Source organism: Haliotis rubra, unplaced genomic scaffold (genome assembly GCF_003918875.1).
Source record: "Haliotis rubra isolate DU_JTF1 unplaced genomic scaffold, ASM391887v1 Scf252, whole genome shotgun sequence".
NCBI lineage: Eukaryota > Metazoa > Mollusca > Gastropoda > Lepetellida > Haliotidae > Haliotis > Haliotis rubra.
In genome coordinates this window covers 431,984-448,506 of record NW_025766581.1, presented here as the reverse complement: position 1 = coordinate 448,506, position 16,523 = coordinate 431,984, and the positions used below count along the sequence as shown (strand labels likewise).

The window sequence follows — 16,523 nt, the reverse complement described above, 5'->3', positions numbered from 1 at the left end:
TCCGTTTTACCTAGTCTGCCTCACAGTCCCTGAACCGCATTATTTCCCCTTTCTCCATGGCTTTCCGTACTGCTAAAGCCCTAAATGAAGCAAATCTAGATTTCCTCACGTTCAGAATCTCCCATCTAACTGATGCCTCATATATATGTTATATTTGGGATTACACTTTCTTAGTAAAGTACAGATTCTAGTACATGTACTTATTGGGTTGAGTCCCATCCGGGATTCGAACCCACACCCTCCGGCCCGGATGGGACTCAACCCAAAGGACTAGAATCTGTACTTTACTAAGAAAGTGTAATCCCAAATATAACATATGTTACATTTGACCACTTTCTAAAAGGGCATTGTGTATTTCATAACTGATGCCCCTGTACAATTTCAAAGGAATTGTTTGTTTCTACCAAAATGACATATATTCAGAGACTAAGCGTTAGTCTACGTTATACACTGAGATAATATCACTCGCTTCATATTCTAAGTAAGTACAGCATAGATTTGGATTGATAATGCTTACTAGAATCTGTACTTTACTGAGAAAGTGTAAACCTAATTTAACACATACTACATTTGACCACTTTACAAGTGGCATCGTGTATTCAATGCATACGCTGATCTGATTTAAATTGTGGTATCCTCCCATTACGCAGACAGGCAGTTCGCAGACGCCTTAAAACAACATTTACGGTTCAATTAACATATTAGCTACTACCTGGTCTACACATTATAGTGGAATAATCCAAATAAAAACACGAGAAAATTTATAATTATATTATACTAATTTTGAAAATATAAACTATAGATTATAAAATTATAAATTATACTAATTTTGAACATTTTATGAACAAAATGTTTTGCTCACAAGATATATAATGAGTACACATAAACTATGTAAAAATGACGCAACATGTCAATGTGGAGAATGTTTTTCATTACTTCCTTGAATGTCCATTGTATACTTTTCAAAGACAAACCGTTAAAATCTTGACCATGTTGGCAGTGTTGTCGTTGAAAATACAGATGATTGATTTGACTTGGGAATCACAGACAGGGATCATGTTTGCATATGAAGTTGCATGTCTGGATGTAAAATAAACCCATTATCATGGGTTTGAATTCCAGATTCATCCCGAGTATTGCTCGAGGTTTATCACCTTGCCAGCACTCATGGTTTTACCAAAATAACCAGCTTCTTGGATCTGCATCAAGGTGAAGCCTCCTACATTAAGCGGACATGGTGTGATGAAACTAAGATAGTGTAGTGTTAAGCCTAATTACTCACTCTTGTTTCTATTCGCCTTGTTTTAGGTACAAAACCATGACATCAAATCACAACCAAAATTAAACATGCGTTTGTATACAGAGTTTGGCGGTATCTCACATTGGCAAGCATATCATAACAAATGACATTGTAGGAAAAAGGGTCACTTGTACGTTAGTATCAATCAAACAATTGATGGCAATCAGACCAGAATCCTACAAATTTGGTAAAATTACAAGAAGAGATGACATGTGTTCGCTCGATATTGTAAACTTTACTTATTTCCTTTCTGATCATATCGAAACTTGGTGTACAAGTATATGTTCGTATTTCAAAAAGAGTAAACTTGACAACTGTTAAGAGATTAAGGACATCGTTCCTTTTTTCAGAGAATCCGAATATGATTTTCATCTTATCGATATTCAATGTGATATCTGTTTTTGTTCTTATCCAATTGGAAAATTGATTCCATAAGTTTCTAGATTTTGGACAGTCGTAAAAGAGATGAATTCCGCTTTCTGGTGCATTTTTACAAAATGAGCATAACTTACTCTCTACATACCCATCTTAAACGAGAGTAGGTCTGTTGCTAAGATTCTATGCACTTAAGAATATTGGAATCATCTAAAGTCTGAATTTATATGAGCTCGAAATATAATCTTTTGATAGGATTTCCATTCTTTTTCACTCATATCTGTTTCAAGTTCATCTTCCCATTTTTTATAGCTATATATAGCAGAGTGTAAAATTGGAATAAGTATGTCGTAATATATCTTACAACCTTTCTTATTTCTAAAGATGTCTTGAATGTGATAAGGAATAAATGGTAATTCAAGTTTTTCTCCAAATGGTATGTTGTATGTTTTATAATATTGTTTAACTGCTCTTACTACGCTTGCATATTCTTGATAAAAGGAAATAGTCCAGTCTAGCTTGTTTTATAAGGTTTTTTTGGCGCCACGTATATCGCTTTTGTAAAGGGTTATTATCTCCACGGATCAATAACATTAAATTCTTCAATATATTCTAGCAATACATTTCTCACCAAAGTGTTATTTACATACTTGCTGTTATAAAGATCAAGTTCAATATCTTGATAATGTTCCAATCTCCACAAATAATAAAATATTCTGAGTCGAAGCGTTTGATGATATCAATATGTTATGGATAAATTCTGAGTATCTTTATTGGGACCAAAAACACCGATATCAAAGTAATTGTTCTTTCTTCAATTTCTATTTTAATGATAAGTAGTTTCCTTCTTCATCCTTAATTTCTTCTTTAATTTTGAATTCAAAGTTCTTATTGAATAAAATTGCTACTCCTCTGGAGTTACTTCTATAGGAACTGAATTTACAATGTCTTGATCCCCATTCATGTTCCATATTACGTTCTTAATCTGATGTAAAGTCGGTGTCTTGTAGACAATATATATGTGCTTTTCAAATATCCAAACACATCTCTGCTTTTGTTCACATTGTTTAGGCATTGACAGTTATTACAATATATTTTTACACTGTCTAGCATGTTGGGCATTTCCTACGCTTAACCAAGTAGATGAAATGTGTGCCAAACATAGGTAATTCAGTCTTTGATGGACAATGTTTAGTACCTGGGCTTTTACAAAAACATGAAATAAAGGTAAACTTGGTAAAATAACAATTCATTAAAAGCTTCCAAAAAACCTCCGAAGGCTCCAACCACCTATGACTGGGGCTATAGAAAACTCGTTTCTAAACAAACTTCACCAAACCTTGTCCTCTGTAAATATAATTCAAGTTGTAGTACATGTATATATCTGTCTGGTTTAAAGCCAGACTGAGAGTATCAAATATTAATATCAAGCACGTTACTAACTCGTTCTTCTGCGACTTAATCTCGTCTTTACCGAATTTCCCGTAACACAGATGTTGTTTCATACGTCCGTGAGTGTCTTTTCATGACAATTCATAACTGTAGAAACAAAACAAAACCACAATACATAAATAGTTCATGAATGTCCTTCCTTGTTAGTGAACTTGTTCAACTGACACCCGTCTCTACACCACGTATCGGGCAATCACAGTCACGCACTGCACGTGCCGCGTCAAGTTGCAGTGGCGGCATTTGTTTACAAAACATGAGTGACGTGTGAAAATACAATTATTGTACATCAAATTTTGTAATATCGCACACACACATATACACACACACACACACACACACACACACACACACACACACACACGTAAATACATATACACATATATATACATGCATAAACTTTTGACACACACCAATTTTGGTAGAGCTTAAAATTAGAGTTTAAACAAATTTGCATATTGAGGCTCTTATAAATAAAAAAGCATTGGAATGCATTGATTTAGGTTGCCTGAATGTTGTCCTTGAGAGGTATTACAATATATTTTTACTTTGTCTAACATGCTGGGTATTTCCTATGTTATCCACGTAGATGAAATGTGTGCCCAGCATAAGTAATTCAGTATTTGATGGGCAATGTTTAGTATCTGATTTTTAACAAAAACAAAAATTGAAGGTAAATTAGGTAAAGTAACAATTCATTATTAGCTCCCGAAAAAACAAACCAAAGGCTCCAACGACTTATGACAAGGGACATAGGAAGCTCGTTTCCAAACTAACTTCACCAAAACTTGTCCTCTGTAAATGTAACTCAACAAGTAACAACATCTGTCTGGTTTAACGCCGGAGTATCAAATATTAATATCAAGAACGTTACTTACTAGTTTTCTCGGAATGACTTACTCAGTCACTTATTCAGTCACTTATTCACATTTGTTCATAATCTGTCTCACAGTCCCTGAACCACATTATTGTCCCTACAGCCTAGCCCTCGCTACAATGTTAAAGCCCTAAACAACTCTGTGCAACCACTAGGCACACCGAGTTATTGCAGTTTACTAGGCTTTCTCATCCTTACGAGGTACCCACTGACAGCTGGGTGGACTGGGATTACAGTCACAGTACTTAGTGGTAAAGAGTTCCTCCCGTTCCCCATCCCAAATAATATTTATAGATATACTAAACTTATTAACAAAACTTAACACAACAATTACTAGAGAACTCACAAAATGACTAAAAGTCCAAAATTTACGTTAGGGTTAGGTTTCGGGTTAGGTTTTCGGGTTAGGTTTCGAGTTAGGTTTAGGGTTGGGGAACGGAAGGAACTCTTTCCCAGTACTTTGTCCAAGTTTACTGCACGTTGCTTCACCCGCAACTAGGTGTTTGCATCGTATTCATGTGGCCACCATCTGGTCATATACCAACAGATTCGTGGGTTCTTTAAGTGCAAAGGGTTGTGTACTGTACACTAGGGGTTGTGACAACACTGAACGAGTCTACACACAAGGTTTTCTCCAAGGTTTCTACACCCAATCACAGTCTCGACACCTCAAGCTCTCTGGATCACTAGCCTGGCGCCTTAGCCAGCTCGCCCACCATGCCCCAGGTTCTAAATCTCTTGACTCACTGGGGGTCCTTTTCAGTTTAAATGGGTTTATTTGTTACAACCAAAATTATATATATTCAGAGACTAAGCGTTAGTCTAACTTGTCCACTACAATTGTTAATGCAATAACACAAAAGCTGATACTCGCATCAACAGGGTTTATTGTAATACTATTAACATTAGATTTTACAGTTCATTGTACATGGCTGTGACTGAGGATTACACAGATGAATATTAGTTGCTTTGAGTTGAGTATAGTTGTTACGTTGATGAGGTTCAGAAAACTAAAATAAACAATAGCTTTCTATAAATTCAGAAAATGTACAAGTTCCATAGTACATAATATATTCAATATTTAACTAAAATGATATATGAATACATTGAAATTGCAAAATTAACAACCACAAATTTACAAATAATTGTGTCGAAATATAGTTTTTGCACTAACCAAATTATATTGGCATATATACAATTTCATGGGCATAGAGCCCAGGTCACAAAAAGATGAAGTTAAGGAACGTTGGTCACGGAGAGGTCCCCTGATGGGTGACCGTGTTCGGCAGCTTGATTTCTGTTTCTTGGACTTCTGTCCTGCTCCACGACGAAGTACACGTGACACATGTGGTCTTACCAGGAGGCAAGTGAGTTTGTTAAAATTGTCCCTGTTCATCCAAGCAGATGATGGGTACCCGGTGGGATAAAACTATTGTCCTTCTAGCGCCTCCCAGGTTATCCGGGTTAATAATGTCAACATGTTGTGGAGCACTTAGAGCTTACCCGTACGGCGTGAAGCTCAGCGCTATGTAAGTGGCCTTATTATCAAATATGACAAATGTTATATTTGGGATTACACTTTCTTAGTAAAGTACAAATTCTAGTACTTTTTGGGTAGAGCCCCACCCGGATTCGAACCCACACCCTCAGAGTCAGGCACCTAATCGCTAGCACACAAAGTCAGCCTCCTAACCCGCTCAGCCACCGCGACTTCCACTTCCACTTTCTTAGTAAAGTACAAATTCTAGTGTAATCCCAAATATAACATATGTTACATTTGACCACTTTCTAAAATAGCTGTGTGTAATCATCAAATTTTACAGTAGTAAATATTTCATAAATGACGAAACCAGATAAACAGATAAAGAAAGCACATAAATAACATGAAAATTAGAACTGGGTCAAATACGTTGCAACATACCTACATGCACATGAACTTTGGGCAGCGGTTCATTTTAACATACGTGCATGTAAATACCAAGCATGAGAAGAAAGACAACGTTTATGCCTCTTAAACCGAACACCAAAACACATACATTCACACACAGAAGCGCCACTCGACGTCATCAATAATTCAGACAATTTCAAGGAAGGTCGATTAATCTCTGTATACCATATTTTCTGTCAATCTTAGTGAATCTGTTCATCATCACACTTGTGATTTACTTGATTTCATTCATTGTGTATGAGATTAGTCGTCTGCAGCAGGTAGAGCGCCTACAGGCTATTTGCATGGTGGAAACTGCTAGAGGTCCGCGTGCAGTGGCGAATGTTGCAATGCTTCACATTCTTCGATCGAGTAGACAAATAAACAGGTACCAAGAAACTATGACGTTGATGACTGACTAGGTTCAGTGCCTCAAAATCACTGACAACAGTCTCGATTGATCCGAAACAAGACTCTACAAAATCGAACTTGAGAGGCGAATCGAACTGCTGCAGGTTTTCATCAGGCCTCTGGGGTACGAGGGTACGGGTCAGACGACCAGAAGTCTGAATGCAGCTCACCTCTATGCTGCGGAGGGCTGGTCATCATTGCCCTGACAGCAATGGATTTGAGTAAAAAGGGTCCACCGACAGCACGAGTTAAAATCAACTAAAATTTGTACTCCTTCACCTCTGCGTTACGGCACAACATATAAAGAAGGATCCGCGTGAATGACAGAAAATACTCTTCAGGGCAGATACATTATCTTCTGAAGTGAGAAGATCTCTGATAAACTCTCCCGTCTCTGAAAGCTGTATGATGGTGTTAGAGTTACTGTTGACCACTAGAATGTCTCCCTGTCCTGGTCGTGGTAATTCCGTGTGGAATGCCAAGCGCTCTGTCTCCCTTCTGGGGCGTATCTCCACACAACATCCCCTCAGACGTCAGACATGTCACAGACTTCTCCCCCAGTCAGACACAAGTATGTTGCCTTTGTTGTTGACGTGGATGTAATCGGGGTAGCTGAAGAGCTGCATATTGTTGTGTGTGGTAACTGACCTCAACACCAGTCCCGACATATCCAGGATATCAACGCAATGGTCTGTACTTGCAGCAAGCGATGACGGACAGCCGAGTACGATACGTGTTGTGATGGTTGAGAGCGGCACTAGGTCCGGGGTGACATCCACTTTCAGTATCTGGCATGATTCGGGGACAGCAACAAGTACCTGCTTCTTTTCTCCACCTGGGTTACTCCCCACGGAGATTCCTTCAGACGACTTGAAGTGCAACGCCACTTGTTGTTTCTGGAGTAAAACGATGTTATACAGTTATTGTCACCGTCAGTGACTACAACTGCCTGTACACCATCTACGACGAGGACTGCGATGGCACGGATATTAAATAACATCTTGCCACAGATCTTCCTGGTATCAATGGTGTTAACTAGCTTGGGTGCCTTCAGATTACACCTTTCTGGGGTTTTATTGTGGACCTTCTCCCTTTCTGGAATTGGCCTCGTCGCTTCCTTTCCCCATTCTGCTTGGTTTCAAGATCAAAGAGGTCATGGTCACTTGACATAGGGCTGACCCAATGTATCTTCACGCATCTTTCGCAGAGGACCACTTTGCATTCTGGACACCACAGATTCCCTGTAGTTATCTCCCTAGTTGCTGACAGATTGTGCAGCAATTATTCGTCGGCACTGTAAAAATAATTATACAAATAACGATTATTCTAAGATATTTACACGAACGAGAGGCGATACTTAACAAATGAAATCTATTTCAGTTCAGTAATAATATTATTATATTATCATATATACGTAATCAACATATTGTCAATTTGTCAATTTTACTTGGTGAGACATACGTTTTCTCCTTAATATACTTTATTTTCTAAATTTGATCGATTAATATTTACTCTACACGTAAGCGCAATTTTTCATTCTTGAAATATTTTAAAAACAGAATTTATCAGCATAATCTTTCAGAAATTAACTAACACCTCATGTCACATGACATATTATATGTTTTATTCAAAATAAATCAATATATAAGTAATACCACTGCTTGACCATTTAGCTTTCACTTAACCTGGTTTGTCTGTCAACTTCTGTATAATGATGCTGGGTTTGATCTGCCCTGCCCACTCCTCCAGCGGCCTGCTGGGGTGGGGACCTTGGTGTCTTGTCGACAGCAGGGACAGGGGATTGTCTTGGACTGTACAGCATCTGGTCTGGTTTTGATGTATGAGGTGACACATTTCCTGCAGAATGTGTGATCACACCACAGTGTACACGGGTCTGTGTACATCTCGAAGCAGATGGAGCAAGTCAGGAAATTATCTTTTACTTTCTTCTCTAGCCCGGCGGTCGCCATCTGTAAGATACACATGCAGTTTGTGTCTTTTTATTTTAGTACAAATAGATTACATTTTATTCACTACAGATTCCATAAGCAGCAATGATACATCTGAACACACACGCATTTGCATGCGAAGCCGAATACGAACGCATCGCGCGCAGCACACATACATACATATGATGCATGCATGTATGTGTGTAGGCATGTGTACGGTGTGATCTGTAGCATGTGCCAGAGTATGTCCTTATGTATCCAAGCTGTCAGACCGCTCCGAGCGAGGAAACGTTGACATTTTCCCGACATTTATTCATTCAGATTAAGAATAAATATGTTGACAGCAAACAGACGACGTAATGGACAAGAGTTACTTCCCTTTACTTTTAAAACCTCAACAATACCGGTGCAGATAAGCAAGTTACAGGAAATGTGTTCCAAATGATGTCTTACTCACACCACATAAAAGCTAGTTTAACATCTCAGTTATCCACTTGGATGAAAGGTTATGTCTCTTAAACAATCGGTAACACAACATTGTGTTCTAACACTATGATGTGTTTGTGATGCTGACGATTTGGATGAGGAAGCGTATTGGTTTGGGGAGCATTTCGCGCCGACATTTAACCTCAACTGAATCTATAGTCTGTTTGGCTCAAAAGCGGACCGATGAATTGCAATCTAACTCGAAACTAATAAACATATAATACTCAATGAAACGCTGATCATAATCAAAACATCAGACCTATTCTGTGATTTGTTTGCAGAATTTATGTCCAAAAATAAAAGTTGTTTAACAAACTATCATTAAAATATCGACACACCCACTATATGTTACGAGGGAGGAGTGCAGAGAAAGGACAGCCAGGTGTGCGGAAAGGATGGAGACGGCACAGCACAAGTAAATGAATCAATAACGTTGTCGGCACTTGTGCACGTGCTTCTTAACACCTGGCCGTCCTTTCGTTGCACTCCTCCCTCGTAACAAATGGTGAACTATGTCAAAATTTTAATGATAGTTCGTAAACAACTTTTTAATTTTAGAACAAAAATTCTGCAAACAAATCACAGGGTAGGTCTGACATTTTGATTATGATCAGCGTTTCATTGAGTACTATATGTTTATTAGTTTTCGAGTTAGAAACTGTACTACCATACAGTATGGAGAGGAAGAACTGACCCTGGGTATTCTGCCGTTCATGCAGATATATGGTCCTGACAGACATTTCAACTCTAAGTCTAATGAGGCGTAGCATCTTGCGTAAAGTCGATGTTGATGTTATTGACAGGCCTTTAAGTTCTACATATAACAATCTATGACTGTCCACATTGAACAGTATATAAACGGTGACTCTCGACCCAAACCTACATTCCTGCCAGATACATGCACTTCAGGCGTGGAGAAACACAACCGACATACCTGCACCGCCACGACTATACATGGTGTCTATTCACTCGTGGATAACCTCAACCCTGTTCTAAGGGAAACACTAACACTACACATGATCGACACGTCCCGCAGCCATCAGTAGTAAGGTATCGCACAAAGCACAGTCGGAGGAACGATCGAGTGAACGGATACGTTCATCGAAATTACACCTGAACACTATTAATCAACTCCACGAATCAGTCAATGTCAAAGCCTTTGTATAATTGGATTTACCAATTTAGCTCCGGTACTACGTGTTACAACACCATCGAGGGGCCATCGTTTAAAGTGATAACGAAAGTAGACAACTTCCGCGTTAAATGCTCAAGTATCACTGATTTCAAGACGTTTTGACACTCGTATATTCAGAGTCTGTCAGATCATCAATAACATTTGACAAAACACAATACCGGTATCAGGTATCAGCTTGACAATACGTAGTTTACAGAAAAATGACAAGCAATGACTTAGTCTACCTTCCGCTTGCTGTGTGTTCGGTCGTGTTTTGTAACAATCGGTTGAACTCGCCGTTTTCCGTAAATGTTCTGTCTGCTGGGCGGTTATTGGCCTTTATTGACTCTCTGTAAAACACGCACCCGGTGTTGGTAGGAAATTCAGATAATTTGTAAACATAAATTAAGGAAACATTGATACAGGGATATCCACACGGGAGCAACACAGCATCATATTTTCATTTAAATGCCAAACACACTAAATGTACATTGTCAAGAAGATAACTTTCAGAAAATGTTGGAAACAGTATAAACAACACTGGCTTCGATTATTTCCCCTGTCATGGCATTTATGCACACGTCAAATGTCTTATCGAAAGTAGAAAATATATTTCCTGCTGCAGTTATGGGTTATTTTCTGTGTATGGAAAATGGAATGTAACGAACTCGTCAGGACTTCCCAGGTATGTTTCACACAGGTAAAATATTGATTTTAGATCCACTAATGTTTTTCAGTGACACAGTATTCTTACTCTGCGCAGTCTCTTTGTTTCCGGAACGAGAGACCAGGCATCTTTCAAATGAATAGTTTACCCTCAGACATCATATATTCAACACATAGTCGTTGTCCGTTAGCTAAGGCACCGGACGTCCTGTGTAGTACTTACAACCCCATGAAGATCCGGGTTAGAAGTGATCTTCAGGAACCCATGCTTGTTCTAAGAGGCAAATAACGGGATCAGGTGGTCAGGGCTAGCATGGTTGGCACATGTCAATCAGTCAAACAGTCCAATCTCTCACTAGGTGGGTACATTGTCACCCTCATTTCCTCCTCTCAGCAGGAGAGTCGTCAAACGTCTCACCATGGTGGGTAGTCATACTTACATACTTACACTTCACTACCTGGGTTATAAGACTTGACTATAGGACCTTTATTTTTATACCTGTATTCTTACATTTTCTTATGGTTTGTTAGAAGCATGCTGTGTTTCACTTAAGCCGAGCCGTGAAGATCCGGGTTAGAATATTGATCTTCAATAATCCATGCTTGTCGTAAGAGGGAACTAACGGGATCTGGTGGTCAGGCTCGCTGACTTGATTGTCACATGTCATCGAATCCCAGCTGCGTAGACCGGTGCCTGCATGATGTTGACCACTGGATTGTCTTTTCCAGACTCGATTATTAACAGTATTCCGCCATATAACTGGAATATCGCTGAATTGAGCGTTAAACAAGAAACGAACAAGACAAAAGTAATTGCATCTCCACGACACCGGTGTACATGGCAGTAGAATCCACTGACTTTCATTGGTCATCTTTCAAGATGACCAGTATATCATATTTCATGAATGGATTTCTCTGCCATTGCAAGTTTCATGCAAAGAGTGCAATGATTTCTAGTTATAAAATGGGATCATTTCTTTCCATGGTCTTTTCTTGCCGACTGTTTCCATGTTGTTAATCTGTTGTGTCCGGCATAATCAATCCACGAAGAGCTTATTCGATGTCATACATTGCGTTTGTAAATTCTCCACCATTCTCCAGTATGTTTTAGTTGTAGTGTTTGGCATTTGTTTTGGGTCACTTAAATAAATACCGAAAAAGTGAAGAAATATTCCCCAACATTAGTGAACAGTGTTTGATGATGCTCATAAATGATTCCTTGTTTTCAAATAGAAATTGAGTTCATGATATCACCTCCCGGGATGTGCTGTCTAAACCATCCTGTATGCAACTGTTCTGTTCCTACATAATCTGAAAATGTCAAACAACAAACGCGATGGAGCTGAAACTCCTGCTGTATTTAATAGAAACTGTATATTATTACTTTTTCCATATGAAAATACTTTTACCCAGTTAAAGTTGTAATGCACGTGCAACACGATCACAGCCCGTGCTTGAACAATGAAAATTCAAGCAAATTTCCAACGCCTTATCCGACCATGAATGTAACCGTTTTGCCTAGTCTCGCTAGATGTCAAGGACCACGTTGCTAATCAGGCTGAAAAACGACCTAACCTGAGTCAGAAACTATCATCGAAAACGAATAATTATCACAACTTGAACTCAGCTTGGATTGTCAGCTTATTATTGTCCTGGTGCCGTTACACAAAAAGCACAAATGGCTTCTTTTAACAAAGCCAAATAGGATATTATGGGTATATTTTTCTTGTTTCTTTCTTCGGTTTCAGAATGAATATTAGACAATTTATGTCATGCTCAAGAAATAAAAACGTTTCCACGTTTCGACGAAAGTCGACGACATACTGCCTTGAAAACGCAAATAATCCAAAGCAGCTCATCTGTTCTGCTCCGAAATGAAGTCAAACTATTGTTAAAGAATCACATGAATCAAAAGGCTCTTGGAGGAATTTAATGACGTGTATATCTTACGCTCTGTAGGTGATTCCCATCGACATCGACATTGACAAAGACAAGTGAACGAATATTGAGAAAGAAAATGTTGCCTCGGTTTAACGCCGGGTCAAATAAACTAGCAAACTCTCAAAAGTAAATTTAATCTTTATCCCCGAAACAACACACTGTTGGATTGTAACTATCCCACTATCTAATGTCTGTTTTCAAATGAAAAACTATAGCCTATATGTCATGAATCCCTTGAACAGTGCTCAATTAATCCACATAGCACTTGCTTGAGTTACGAGAGGGTATAAAAAATTCTAATTATCACCAAGACGTATTCAGGGTAAAAAACTTTATCTTGATTTCTTGTCCTTAAGACTTCTATATACATAGGCCCAATCCAGAGTTCTCCTAACATTTCTTGACCTTGTGCAGACGCCTGAATAGAACCCCTTGATTTCATGGAAAACCAACCCCACCTCTTGAATGACCTCATTGATATCGTCAAACGGCGTCCACTTTGGCTCATCTGTGAGTAGCATATGACCGGTTTGAAAATCCCTTTCCATCTCACAACACTATCATAATATCTTCACAAAATACAGATTTCATCTCCTCGTGAATCTGTCGAGAAGTGCAACCCTTCAAGTGCAAAACTTGATAACACTGCGCGCCTCAATCTTCCATACTTGGGTTTACTCGTGATGAACTAGCACAAGATTGAATGAAGGAAGTAAAAGGTTTTGGTCCATTAACTAGATAAGGAGCACTGATGAGATGGGAGATCCTGACCTGAGGAAATCTAGGACTTGTGCATTTATGGCTTTGGCATTACAGGGTGGGCTAAGCAACAGGGGACAAAATGTGGTTCACAGACACTGAGACAGACTATTGGATCGTATGCCATACACCTTTCTATCTTTGACAGCGTTTCACGCAGGTCATGAGCAGAGACGTAAGGTTTCCTTTTCACCACATGCCTCGGCTTTTAACCATAAGTGGTTTGCATTATCATACTATGTTAAGATCATATTGTCCTGTCTAAGTGTAGGTATTAACCACTATCACCACTGATGTGTTTCATCGAGTCATCATGCGGTCCATTTAATTGGCTGGAAGTGACCTGTAAGTGAATATGGTATGTCCTTCAACTAGACAATATAAGCTTATATCATCAGGTTTGGGGTGAAGATCGTGTATATGAATACTGAATATTCTATGAGGAAGAAACTTCTGAAAACTGACCAACAGTTTCAGAGTTCCTGTGGTCCTAGTCCATCCATACATTAGTCAATGTATATATGTCTCCTGGGTTTCATGCATGGGGTTTCTTTGAACTTCAGCTGGTTCAGCACACTGTTGAGACTGCAAGTAGGTGAGGTGAGGTGAAATTAGGCTTAACTTCGTGCTTGAGAATATTTCGCTCATATGACGACGTGCATGCGTGTGTATGTGTATGTGCGGGTTGCTTGTACTAGCCCAGACTGAAGCTGGTTTTATAGTGCTAGCCCACTGAGATACCATGCCGCAGTGAAGCATGAATACCCCACTCAGACACATTATACTGACTCCTAGCCGACTCAGTCCTTGTTGTACCCATTAATGCCGAGCGCCAGACAGGGACCAACTTGTACCATATTTTAACGTCTTTTGGTATGACGCGGTCAGGGATCGAACCCGCGACCTTCCGCTCTCCGTGTGGACGCTCTAACTACTACACCATGGAGGCGGCGAGATCAAGGAGTGGTTGTGTAGCTCAGGTCATGCCAGGAATCTCCACAACAGCTGGTGTGTTTCAACCTGGTGATCATGTGGACTATTTCCCTTCATCCTGAAATGACCTGTTTGAATCACATTGCATGTCTGCAATTCACTGACAAAGCGATGCTCATACGTTTTGGTGAAGACACAAACATTTCCAGACTAACCCCACGTACAGTAGATCACGAGCAGGGAAAGTGACAAACGATTAAACCACAGCTCTGCACTGACTTTCATTCTTTGTGTTATGTCAGACAAACAGGTACTCTTTCACTGCCGTGTCTGTGCATAGAAATAAGAAACCGTATTTATCACAGAATATATCGGATATGCGTGCCTCATCGTTGTCTTCTAACGTGAGCAGCTCCCTGACAAACTCCCCGACTCTGTCAGCTGTATCACCTTGTCCCTGTCTGCAAGCAGGATGCCGTCTCCTGTGCTGGTAGTTGTGATACCAAAGGCGAAATCAATGGCACTGTCACCGGTAGGGTGGGTCTCCACACAACATCCCTCTTGCGTCAGACATGTCACAGGCTCACATTCCAAGTCAGACACGAGTAGGTTGCCCCTTGTTGTTGACACACATGTACCTGGGGTAGGTAAACATCAACTCATCATTGTGTGTATTAATTGTCCTCAACACGTGTCCAGACATGTCAAGGATTTCAACAATGCCGTAACCTTGACAATTCTCGCCACCTGCTGCCAGAGATGAAAGGTTCAGAACAGTCAGACTGTAGTAAGTATTGTTAGTGAGGATGGCAGAGAGCAGCACCAGGTCAGGGTCACCTCACTGTTACAATCTGGCGGGACGAAGGTACAGTAACCATTACTTGCTTCTGCTTCCAACTGTGTTATCCCATATGGAGAGTTATCCAGGGAAGCTTACTGTGGCATGGGTGATTGTCTCTAGTGTACAAAGATTTCAGGCAATTGTTAGAATGGTCAATGACAACACATGTCTGTATATCATCTACAGCCAGGACTGTTATGCACCTTTAAGGTAGGGCTCATCCTCATCATCCTCCACCCTCCCATCTATCGTGTCAACCAGCACTGGAGACAGTAGACATGTGGCCCTGGTATGTGACGTCAATTTTCCCAAACTGTAGTTTATCTAGGGTCTCCAGGACCCTGAAAGTGTTAGGTGTAAAACCTGATGTCATCTATTCTCCGGTGTCTGCTGCCTCTGCATTCCCTGACACCCACCATTTCTACAGCTGCAGACTCCCAGACCCGACACGCGTCATACAGGTCCATCTCACAGTCCGATACCAAGGCCTGGTCAATGAACTCACAATGTTGTCTGTACATCTGCATCTCGATCTCTTCCAACTTCACATCAGCTTGGAGTTGGTCGGCGTATGTCTGTGATATGGTATTCAGTTCATCCAACAGTTGTGTTTCTTTCTGTTTAATCTTGGTAATCGCTGTCTGGCAGATCAACCTAATATTTTGAACAGCTGACTCTGTGATTCTAGAATTACTTTGGAGCTTCGTTCTCGTATGTCTATTTTCTTCGATCTCACTTTCAGTCTCTTTCTCCATGCCAAGTCTCTTCTCCATCAGTGCTGCCTCCATCCATGGCTTCATAGACTCAATGGTGACGACAGTCTTACAAGCTCTGTGGTGGATGATACAACATGTCTGACAGGCAGCCTTCCCACAGTCTTGACAGTGGAACTCAACACGGTTACTCTTGTGTTCCGTGCACTTGATCCTCCGTTTGACCTTTGACCTAGATGACAGATCACACAGGTCATGGTTCAATAAAGTAGGGTCACCCGGTGTATCTTCACACATTTGTCACAGAGGACCACTTCACACTCAGCACACCACAAGACCCCCTGAGTTGTTTCCTAGTTGCTGACAGATCGTACAACAGGTGCTCGAGGTCACTGTAAACACAAGTACATATGTGCATATTTTCAATGCAAATTGAAAAGGCTACGGAAAGGAAGCAGGGCAATTTTTAACACACACAGATGTCAATGTAAAGTCTACCACTGGTTTTAAATATACACACACACACGCAGGCACAACGCACACGCACACACGAATAATCATATATTTTCACTTTACCTTGCACATCTTCCTCGGACCTATAGGTGTCAATCAGCCCCTGTATAATGATGCTGGGTTTGATCTGCCCTGCCCACTCTCCACCGGACTGCTGGGGTGGGGACCTTGGTGTCTTGTCGACAGCAGGGACAGGGGATGGTCTTGAC

General features: G+C 40.1%; 1 long non-coding RNA gene across 1 annotated transcript; it reads left to right on the top strand.

Annotated features, from left to right (window-relative positions):
• Nucleotides 1-1,399: 1,399 nt before the first annotated feature.
• LOC124279559 lies at nt 1,400-12,737 on the top strand. The gene is made up of 3 exons (XR_006899414.1): nt 1,400-1,411; nt 9,838-9,841; nt 12,629-12,737. It is a non-coding gene; the product is annotated as an uncharacterized LOC124279559 (long non-coding RNA).
• The last annotated feature ends 3,786 nt before the right edge of the window (nt 12,738-16,523 follow it).